This window comes from Pleurodeles waltl, chromosome 5 (assembly GCF_031143425.1).
Source record: "Pleurodeles waltl isolate 20211129_DDA chromosome 5, aPleWal1.hap1.20221129, whole genome shotgun sequence".
Taxonomy (NCBI): domain Eukaryota; kingdom Metazoa; phylum Chordata; class Amphibia; order Caudata; family Salamandridae; genus Pleurodeles; species Pleurodeles waltl.
In genome coordinates, this window is record NC_090444.1 from 1,092,217,111 (window position 1) to 1,092,229,315 (window position 12,205).

Sequence of the window (12,205 nt, forward strand, 5' to 3'; positions counted from 1 at the left end):
CAGTTCAGTCAATAAAGAGAGTTAGTGTAAATTAAAGGGTTTTACTCTCAAATATTGTATTAAAGTCATATTATTCTCTAAATCTCATTATTAAAAGATATTTTAATCCATCAATCCATATTTGAATATAAAATAAAACAATACATTTGTCAGTTTTATAGTCAATATAGTAATAATACAACAACTGTGTTCCATAAAGGAAAATTCCCTGATCTATATTAAGGATTTATGAGAAAAGGTGTCAGTTCAGATAACCATAAAGAGTTCTGATGAGAGAAGTCAAAGGATAAGTGTGAAGCCTTTGCATAATAAGCTGGAAAGTATTCTCAGACCAAAAATAAGCAGGCCACTCAGGGAAAAACCAAGGAAGCATGCTTCCAATGGAAAAGACATCAGAGAGTCTGGGAAAGAATCCGTGAATCCGCCTCTATTCCATACGGCATCTGAGATCTGTCTCTCAGTCTAAGTGGAGACTGCTACTCTACAGTAGGAACAGGCACTAATATAAATATATAAATTCTATGTTGCAACATTATTTTCTTTCTTCTTCATGATGATCAATAGGATTTCAGTACGCTCCTGTGAATAGGTTCACTTCTTATCTTCTCACTAGAGCATAGTAGCCTTTTAGACATTTGTTCTTGAATGTTTCAGTTTGACTTTCTTGTGGTCCAAACCTTCTTCCCATGAATCATTCTTCCTATTGCCTCCATCTCCTCAAGGTTAGAGCCTTTGTTTCTGTTGTCTAATGCAAAGCAAGTTCTGAAGTGGCAACATCTGCAGTAAAGAGTCAAAAAAAAATCTTGCACAAACTATTCAATGCGGAAAAAAAGGCCATTCCCTGTTAATGCATTAGTTTTCAGTTAACATGGCACCGTCAGTTAGGCTAAGTTTAAGTCAATATTTCTTCTCCATTTTACAGGCCTAGAAGATTTACGTATGCTTACCTGCTATAAAATTTACATTTAGCATATGACACTTTGCACATCATTGTTATAAAGCATTTTGTCAGCTTGTAAATTAATTGCAGCAGATACATGGATGGATGATGGATGGATGGATGGATGGATGGATGGATGGATGGATGGACGGACGGACAGATGGACTGACAGACGGTCAGATGGATATGAACAGGGTTATGTATAATGTGAATGAAATTAAGGATTTATAGATGATTGGATTGCATTGGGGTAGATAGAAAGTTCATGTGGGTGGATTGATTGGATGGATGGAGGTTGGTTGAATGGATAGATGTATGTAAATAAGTAGGTGAGTAGTTTAGAAGATGGATAGACATGATTCAGGGTGGAGATGGATGGATGGATGGTGTGGGTATTGAATGAATGAGTGTGGAGTAATGACAGGTAAGTTGATTCAAGGTCATTCACCTTCTGGATATGTAAACTAAAATGTATCACATATCATCTTTTGTTTGAATGCAGGAAAATTGTGATAATGGCAGCTATTGGAACCATAGTAGACTATAGCAGTTCATTATACCTCTCTATCATCAAATATTAATATTAATGTTAAATCAATTTGTAAAGCGCTCGATGACCCAAGAGGGTAGCCGCTGGCTTAAATGGTAGTGTAAGGAATCCTGAAAGAGAAAGAACCTATTCATTCTTTTTTTTTTCCTTTCTTTAATAACCAGGGTCCAGATGTACCAAAGGGTTTTATCCATTCTGTGTCTAAGGGAAAATGTGTTCGTATGTATGGGCCCAGGATCCTAATCGAGAGAGAACCTACTCATTACTAAACAACGAAGCTTTCAAGTGTTTCCTGAACGCTAGTAGATTAGGAGATGTTTTGCTGTATATTGGCAGACCATTCCAAACATTTGTTGCTCCCCACACAAAGCTTCTGCCTGCCCTAGCAGAGCGTTTAAACCTAGGGACAATGGCAAATTTGGCTGAAGCAGACATTAAGGTCCTTCTTGCTATGTACCATTTGAAGCTGTATTTGAAAATACCTGGGCCTAGGTCGTTTAGTGCTTTATAAGCAATGCTGAGTGCCTTGAAAACAATTCTCTGTCTTATGGGCCGCCAATGTAGTTTCTTAATGTACTTCAATAGCAGACATTAAGCACATTTTCCAGAAACTCCAGGACGTACAAAACCCAGCAGTCATACTAGTTTACTCTCTATCCTTGCAAATCTTTAGCCAGTTCCCCTCTGGCTCCAGCCGCACTGGTTATCTTTTCAAAGAAGAGTTTGTTTTAAAGTTCTGAGTCTAATCCACAAATGCGTATGTGGCTAATTTTTGAAGTTTCTAAAACCTAAAGTCACCGATTGCAATGATAAACCCAATATTTTGTCATTGAATCTGTGTACCCCAATTCAACCTGGCTTCAAAAAAGTCATATCTGCAGATAATATGTTTTCTTTATTGGCCTCTCGTATCTGAATATCTTTCTTCAGCATTAAAATAATGCATCATCACATACTCTTTTTAGGACAAAGACTAAAAATTACTCTATTTGCTTTCTGTTTCTGTATTAGGCTGCTCTGCCTATAGCACTAAAGGATGTAGCTGTCTATAAATTCCTATTAACATGCCTTAAACTTACTATTACCAATTTGCCCTTACCATGCCTCATGGCTCTTTTAAAGTGATTCAGAGACCTAACGGACAGAATTGAAGGTGGGAAACCCTGCCACTACCCCAGAGCTGGGTCCGAAGACAATTGCATCATGTGGTACACGTTCCCAGTATGCCTCAACTTTGTTTCTGTGTGTCAAATTATCCTTGTCTCATTGACTTTGTTCTCTACCTGATTATTTCTCTCTCTTTCTCTTTCTCTTTCCCTCTCTCTATTTCTTCATATTTGTCTGACACTGTTCTTGTTTTAAAGCCAAATGAGTTTTGTTCTCTGCCTTCCTCTTTCTCCTTGTTCACCCCTAAGTCTCCACTTTCTTTCTCCTCCTGCTCTCATAGGCCTGACAACTCATGAGATGCCCCCTTGTGTCACATGAGATCAGATCCCATCACACTGTCACCTGGTGAGGAGCCAATATCAGAAGGTGTGAAACAATTAGCTGGAACCCCCTGCAGAGAGCAGGTTTCCAGCTAATAGTTTAGATGCTCTGAGCAGCCACTGTCCATTACAGGGTCTGAAATCTCCCCAGGACATCCATGGCAAACTCCTAGGCTTTGTTTTTTGTTGTCAGAGGGGGGAGGCTGTGAAATAAGTGCTTCGGGCTATAGTCAGCACTAAGCCATGGTCCTTTTGAGGCCCCACCCCCTCCTCAAATGGTGAAAAATGTTCATAAGTTGACGGGTCTGCTGTCAACTCCTATCTCTGTTTGTCTTTCATCTACACAAGAAAGTAATGTACTTGCCTGTCTCTCATAACAGCCTCTTCCTCCAGTTGCTTTTCTTTACCCCTCATACTCCTCTGCCTCTCATATTTTCTCTTACACACACACACACACACACACAAAGACTAGCCAGACAAAGGAGAGGTGGAAAGAATGAGAAAAACACAACCATTAATTCAGCAATGCCAAAGAAGAAAATGAAGTCAGCTATGAGAATTTAAACAACAAACATCCTCCCAAGGTATGATATCACCCCAGCAAAATACACTTGTTGCAGGAAAAAAATTAAATTAAACAAAAAAACATATTTTTCATTTAATCAAATGTCATCCCTGGCCTAAATCATAGATTTTTCAACAACATATACCACAGGAACAGTTGTTTCATATACCTATGACTGGTACTGGATGGATGACCCATGGGCAGACTAGACCACATGGTAAAGTACATGAATAGTGTACATTTTACAAACAAGGGGAAAATGTGCTTAACTGTGCAACCTTTTTCCCTTATAAAAGATTTTTTTTTAAATGCAAAAAAAAAATACTAGGCCCCTACTGCAACTCCAAGCCCCCGTCACAACGACAAACACATTTAAATATTGAATAAAAGTACTAACAAAAATACTGGTGCATGCCCTCTAACAAACAACACCTTTATCCAAAGGTTTTTGAACATACTTGTTGTGATGTTCCAAAAACAAAGGGACAACTTTAAGAGCAGCTAGCGCATCCTTGTGCCACATTAGCGCCATTTTGTTCCACTAATGTGGCCCAACGAGGCCAACATCACTGCACCAAATTTACAAAGTGGTTTGATGCATGCATTGCGCCACTTTGTAACCCTTTGCGCTGCATTATGCCTGCACCAGGCATAATGTATTCAAAGGGGGCATTCCCCCATTGGGGGGGGGAAAATATGGTGCAAAGAAATCTAAGATATTTCTTTGCATTATTTTTTTCGGCATTTTTAACGCCCGCTCAGAGCAGGTGTCAAGTGGAAGCTCTCATTGGTTTCAACGAGCATCCGTGTACTTTGCAAGATTAGCGTCAGAATTTTTAATGCTAATCCTATGGTGCTAGTTCCCTAACTACCGCCATGGTGCGCTGTATTTCAGATACGGCGCACACATGGTGGCATTACGGGGGCATTAAGGGGCGCAAGAAAGGTGGTGCTGTACTGTGTGCAGAACCACTTTTCTTAAATGAGCCCCAAAGTCCTTAAAATCCAATAGTGTGTATGAAGCAGGAATTGCAGACAAAGAGATTGATCCTTTCACTTTGAAATCCAAATGAAGTTGCTCAGAGCTGGACAAAGCACCAGAAGGAGCCTTCTGGACAGGAAGAGGAAGTTAAAGTCCCTGGGGCACTTCCTTCCTGTTGAAAAATACAGCAGAAAAAAAGCTTTTCGTACTAAAAAACAACCTAAACTGTCTGTTCAAGTAGAATAGCAACTCCAAAAGGTATTTTTGAGTTTATTTTCGCTGCTTCTTGGGTAGAAAATTCACTTAAGGATCAGCTACGAGGCCGCTCATTGTAAAATCATGCAATCAGGCTGCAAATCTTGTGAGTGCGTGTTTACAGCGCCTTTCATGTGAAAACGCGAATATAAATTTCAGAATTTGACAGAAACTTTAATTACATGCATAACAGTGGAGTCTCCTGAATTCCACCAACTCTGCAAGCAAAATCAGACTTTCGCCCAGGCCTGGCCTGGGCCGCGCCAAAGATACAATTGGATAGAGGGATCTTATGGAAAAGCACTACTTTTTTTATTTACAAATTAGGCACTGAACAGATGCACATGGGCATGTGTTTCTGTATTATGATAATATTTTCATATAGGTACAGTGTATTTATTTGGCTGCTAGTGGTGTTAATACTCAAAGGGAATGATAGCACTTTTATTGGTTAAAGCTTAAAATTAAGTTTTTGAAACTTTATTTTTCACAGAAAACAAAATAAATATAGATAAGTATAGATGAGATGAAAAAAGAAATATGTATAAATACACATGGCAATGTTAAATATATAAAAACCATATATCCAGAAGCCTTGATAATATATTTGCTACTGTATGTGCTTAGCCAAGTCTCCCTTCGCGACGCCCAGGATGGACAAGTTGCTGCCAATGTTCATGTTTTAGAGGGCGGCATGGGCAAATTTAAAAGTTAAGTTTACATTCAAAATTCAAATTGCCCTATTTTGCCTTCTTTGTAAAACGGTCTTTGTTGAAGAGCTTTGAATGCCTTGTTTTGAGTCTGGACAAGTACCACAGGCTCAGTTTGACTCATTTCAGAAAATATACTAGAGGACAACACAGCACCTGAATAGCCTTTTTTGTCAATATTACTGCTAGTTGTGAATTATGCTTCTAGCGAAAAACGACTCTACCCTTGTCAGAGAGCGATTCCCTCCTGAACTATTTTCGAAATGTGTGAAGACACAAGTAGATTAGAACATTTCCTATGACAGCGTGCTTCCAATAAGTGCAGAAACTACTCAAAAATATGTCCCGTAAAATTTGCTACATTGGACTTGAAGTTCCGCAAGATTAATGTACTTCAGTTATACGATAAGGAATACGATAAGGAATAAGGAATTAACCTTATAATAATTGACTACCAGGCCTCTTATACGTTTGTTGTATGCATTCTGTGATTACATATATTACTGCCCAAGAAAAATAAAACACATACAAGATACTGGTTTAAAATCAGTGTACCGCAAAACATGCTATGTTCACTGTCTGAAACTTTTTTAACAATTAAGGCAAAAAAACAAAGCGTCATGGGATTGTCCGGAAAATTGAAAACTTAATTTTGCAATTGACAAAAAGATACACAGAAAGCTAAGGAAGTATCCTGCGTTCCATTTACACACCATCCCTCTTCTGCAAATGCTGCATTTATTTTGTACCCCATTAAATGTGAATGTTATCCACTTCAAGTTTATATCTTTCAGCAAAACGAAATGCCAATAAAACCGATTTCCCCAAGAGGAAGAAACGATTGATCTGAGATAATATATAATACTAGCAAAAATAAAACCATAATTGCTCTGAGGGCTGTAAAACCTGCTGGCAGTGAACGTTTCACAATTGAACGCTGCTGAATTTATAATAATCTCTGTCAATTACTTTATAGAAGTGCCTTGAGGATGTATTGTTGGCTCACTGATAACCTCTCTTTGAGATGTAGATCTCACACGTTTTAAGCCTATCTGCTCACTTCCATCCATTTCAAATGCATATTTTTATAAAGAGGAAGCATAATTTTCACTTAAAGTTCTGACTGTTATGAATATTATTCATGTATGTCTAAGGTATTTCTATAGCGTGAACCTAGCAAAAAGAAGGGGGGAGGTTGTGAAAGGTCAAAGTGTAAAGTCAAGAAGAGCCTTCAAATCTATCCTAATTTGGAGCTGCGTTGGAAGAGTGCTGATGAATGTAGGATTTCGTTTCAGATCCTGGGCATGTCGATGGAAACTAGTGGCGTAACAAAGGCCCCCGCAAATCCGGTGGTGCAGTGGCCCCCAAGCTCCAGGGAGCCCCCTCAGCACAGTACACTGTGCATGGGTGGCAGGCCCTTGACTGGGTCCAGGTGGGAGGTGGCCCCCTCAAGGTACTTTGCAGGGGCCCCCCCTCTAGTTTCTGTACACTAGTGATGGAAATGGCCTGTTGTCTTGATTTTTCCTTTTTTCATACTTTTTAGTCAGCAGTCTCATGGAGTGTTGCCCATGAGTACACAAGATCCACCAGAGATGGTGAGCATGTCGGCAAGATAAGTGGGGTTTCTTGATAAGGTGTGATTCAGCATGTAAAATTCCTTAATCAGTGCCACTGTGGAGTCTGGGATTTATATTCATAACCTTAAAATCCTTGTAATAGACAATTATGTTTTCTTAATAAAGAGTATTACTAAGACTATTTATGCAATGTGGAGATTAACCTGAAATGATTGCTCAGAATGGTAACATTAACTAATTCCCTTTGCCTATATTCTAAGTTATTTGATATAGTGCAGTATTTTTAAGGCAAGCAAAAAACATTTAACTTGCTTGTGTTGGGTGATATAAAGGGGATGAGAAATTACAGCCCTTTTCCCTACATGTTGTCAGCAACAAACAGTTATTATTTGCCCTCCTTCTTCATTTTAAACCATTACTGTAGGTTGCAGCAGTTACCAGGTGTTATCACCCTAACAAAATGCAGTAGCAAATTTGTATGTTATCAGCCTACTTCCTTGAAATATTTGGAAGCCTAATTTAAGGCCTATTCCATGCAACTGACTCGTGTAAAGGCTGTATGTCTAAGTAAATCTCCAAGTCTCACCCCATAGAATGTAGAGTTCAATCATTGAAACAAGCAATGTACTATACAGGAGATTTCACCCTGTAGACTGTGGCTGTTCAAACTCATTGTCCTGGTTGATTATACTTCTTCCTAAACAAACCAACTTGATTCCAGATTTCCTTCTATTGTTTTACAAATTAATTGCAAAATTGAATCTTATAGATAGAGGATTGTATATAACAAATTACTCTGTAGTAGACACAGGTGTAACACACCTGCACCTAGCAAGTGTCAAGATTTAGGGCCCCATTACGAGTTTGGCGGTTCGTGGGCCACCTTGGTGGTAGCTGCAGTCTGACCGCCATCGGTTTGGTGGTCCAACCACAATATTATGAGGCATGCATTTCCATGGAGGACAGACTGTACCGGTCCCACCGGCACCACCAGGAAGCGCAGACCGCCAAAGTGGGGAGACAGCCAATGAGTCTGTCCGAGCCAATGTTTCTGCCAGACACATTATGATGTTGCCTTCCGCCAATGTGACTGTGGCGGTCCAACCACCATGTTCCAGCAGGTAGAAACGGAGAGTATAAAGAAAGGAACGCACCTGCAGGCAGCGTCACACATCCTGTGCTGCCATGGAGCTGATCATGCACGTCCTGCCACTGCTGCTGCTCATGGATTGAGCCTAAAATCCACGCTGCTGTGGATGCAACTGATGGTAAGTACACACACCTACCTGTGTCATTAAGCTCAACAACAGATCATCGCACTGTCATCCACATGATAAGGGGGTCATGCTATGTCGACCAAGTACACTTGTTATTGTGTCCCAGGTCGGAGTCATTCACAATGAATGACACATTCACAGCCATTAAACACCGCTTTTGGGCAGAACACTGACACTGCACAGCCACACTCCACAAAAACACGTCAGATCATTTTATTCACAGGGACAGGGAAGTGTGCAGAATATTGTGTCACACAACAACACCTCATCAACATCACACATAATTCAACTGACACCTTCACATTGCTCACATGCCATGGACTGTCTTCAGACTCATATGTATGCATGTTTCATCTAACACAAATATCCCTCCCCTGAAACATCCTTGCAATGGACCACACATATCACACACAAAACAACACAACGGAAGGTCAATGGGATGCACAATATTTTGTGAGACAAATATCCAAAGCTCACAATGCAAACAATACCTGCACAATAGGGACTGGGGTAACAGGAGCATTCCTGGAAGGATGCTGCCCTGGGACACATTTCACTTTGAACATGCCACTAAACACCATTTGCACTGGAACTTGTCCTTCATGTATCTCAGGTACAAACAATAGTAGAGCCAAGTGACTTATCTATCTGCCAAATGTGTAACTGTAAGTCAAGGAAGCAAATTCACCAGCAACGGCATGGACCATACATGTATATGAAATAGCTGGAAGATACACACATCAAAACGGACACATGGTCAGTCAAATGTAAAGGAAGGTAGCATAATTGACCTCCCTCCAAGAGTAGACAAACAAAACTCTAGCTTACACATATGAGACTATTGCTCAGTCCATATCAGGGGAGAAGTCCAACACAATACATGCTGACATTGGCCATCCAAAGATTACTTACTCATAATATCAAACATAACGCAATGCAATGACACCCCATTTGGATTAACAAACACATATCCAGTGACCATTTATCCTTGTCCTAAGTAACACTAGCACTCCCCACAAAGTCAGATTTTGCTAACAACAGAAAATGGATCAGCAATCAGGGTGAAACTCTCACAACTGTAGGCATACAACACATATTACTCATGATCAACAAAAGAGGTAGATAAGTAATGGCAGGACAAATGTGTACCCAACAAAACAACAACTTGGGTTTATTAACAACAAATGCTGAAGCGCAAAGGCCAATGGCCAGTCCAAATACTAGTCCATGCACATAATTGTGCCTAAGCACAACTCCAGTCACTGCCAGGGAACATCCACAGGAAGGGGCATCAAGTGGACAAGCACCTCAGGGATCATTCTTGCGTGGGGTGGGTTTGGATTTGGGATAGCTGGGTTTGGGAGGGGTGGAATGGTTCTTCTGAGGGGTGGGCTTCTTCCGTTGAGGGGTATGGGTGCTTGCAGGGGGGCATGTGTGGCAGGGGAGGACTTGGGAGTAGGAAGGATGGGTTGAGATGTGGGTGGGAGCCTCTTGGGTTTAGGAGGGGGTAGAGGTAACAGGGGAAAAGTCAAGGTCAAAAAGGGAACTTTCCTTGGGAAAACAGTAGGGTCATCAGAAAGGGTGGGAATTTGGAGGTTGAGGGAGTGGTGGTCTTGCCTGTGGGTGTTGATGCCTTTGGTGTGTTGATGCCTTTGGGTTTGGGTGGCGTCTGTTGCGTGTGCGAGTGTGGGAGTTGTCACATGTTGGAGGGCTGTGAGGTGGAGGTGCTGGGTGATGTGGGAGTGATAGAAGTGTGTGGGGCTTTTGGGGTAGTATCTGGGGGTATGTTGGATGTGTCTGAGTGTGCTGGGGTGGTGTCCGTGGGTTTGGTGGATGTGGCGGATGAATCTGTTTGTGTTGGGTGGTATCTGTGGGTATGGTGGCTGTGGCGGATGTGCCTCTGTGTGTTGGGGTGGCATGTGGGGGTATCTTGGATTTGATGAATGTGTCTGTGGGTGTTGTGGTGGTGTCTGAGGATATGATGTCCAAGGTGTGTGGGTCTGTGAGATATGAGGTGTTGTCGGGGTGTACGTTGGGTGTGGTGGAAGTGTCACTGGCTGTTGTGGTGGTGGCTCTGGGTATTGTGGTTGTGGTGTGTGGGGTGGTGGGAGGATCTGTGGCAAGGTGGCTCTCGTGGTATCTGTAGGTGACAGCTGAGTGCTTGCGTACCAGTGTGTCTTGTGGTGCTTATGGATACGTGTGCTGCTTATGTGTGTTGAGGTGATTGCTTGTGGATGTGTTTGTGTGCTTTTTGACAGGTAGGAGAATAGGGAAGTTGGATTGGGAAGAGGGGGTGGTGAGAGGGAGGATTGTGAGGGGTTGATGGCTCTGCCAGTGAGGAGGCCAGAGCCTGAAGAGATCTCTGCAGGCCAGACATTTCACTATGAATGCCTTCCAGATATGCATTTGTCTGCCAAAGTTGTCTGGCCAAACCCTGGATTGCATTCACAATGGCAGTCTGCCTCACACAGATACTCCTCAGGAGGTCAATAGCCTCCTCACTCAGGACAGCAGGGCTAACAGGGGCTGGGGGTAAGGTGCTTTGGGTGAAGGAGATGCCCACCCTCTTGGGTAAAGTGGACACGGCCAACTGGGTGTGGCGTAACAAGGAGGGTAGTGATAGAACTAGGGGTGGCAGACTAGGATGGTACAGAAGCAGAGACTGGTGGGTCCGCCACCTCTAGGGAATGGTCACTGGAGGTTGAATCAGATGACGAGGAGGTCGATCCTGTGTCCTTTGTTGCACTCTCCTCACCCTCCAGGCCACTGGGTCCCTCCATTTTAGTGGTGTCAAAAATGGAAGTACCGTGGCCAGATGCTTCCTCACTCAGTTTTGCTCTGTCTCCTTTGCTTGTCTGGGTTGATGCTGCAAATAGAAAGAGAAATAAAGCCACTACATGCCCCTGATCACACTTGAGCAACAGCTGTGATCAGCAAATATTGCCATGATTTAAAGTAGGCCCCAGCAACAAACTCCATCAAAGTGGATCACACATTTACCATACCATATGCATTTATGCCACATGGATTGTCAACAGTTGCCCATAGGAACATCTGAATCTCAGAAAACTTCAATTGCATGGGTGAAGTTGTGCAACACAGTAACCACTGAACAAGGAAGAGATGGCATCGCCTTCAGTGGCTTGCCTCATGTAGCATATCTCAGTTACTTGTTGTCATACTATAGTAGGGCAGTCCCATGGTTATTCCCACAGATCCAACACAAGGTCATGCATACATCTATTTGCCACATACACAATCCCACAATAATAAGAATTGATGGTCCAAAATCCTGGCATGTTGCTGACAGAAGTACAATAGCCTGAAGAAGGTGATATGGAAATACACATCACACTGCAAACAAATCCACTATGCTCACTTCACCATGTATAAATTGTCCTAATGGAGTCATGGAGGTTGTACTAATGTTGCTTAGATAAACTACACATCTAGCACGGAAATGTACACTGTAGACAAATTGTGAAAAATGTTAGGGAAATATGTCTCCAAAATACACAACATAATGAAACAGCTAGCCCCAAGGAAATCACTTCAATTGAATGACACCCCTGACAATGACATACTCTGATTGCATCAGTAGAAGCCAACAGTCCTTTGAATGTTGGAGGAGCCCAAGGATTATCAAGTACTTATAGAAGGCCCTCGACATGTTGCCCAATCAGAAGCTATATCATTGTCTCCATTTTGGTCCTGCAAACCCAGATTTCCGTTAATGAATAGTTGCACACAACCACATATGATTCCCACATTACTGCAAGACACTCCATGATGCATGGCAATAGTCAGGTAATGGACCTTCCCCAATTCATTGCGCAGAGCACTTTGCTATATGAGGTCACAT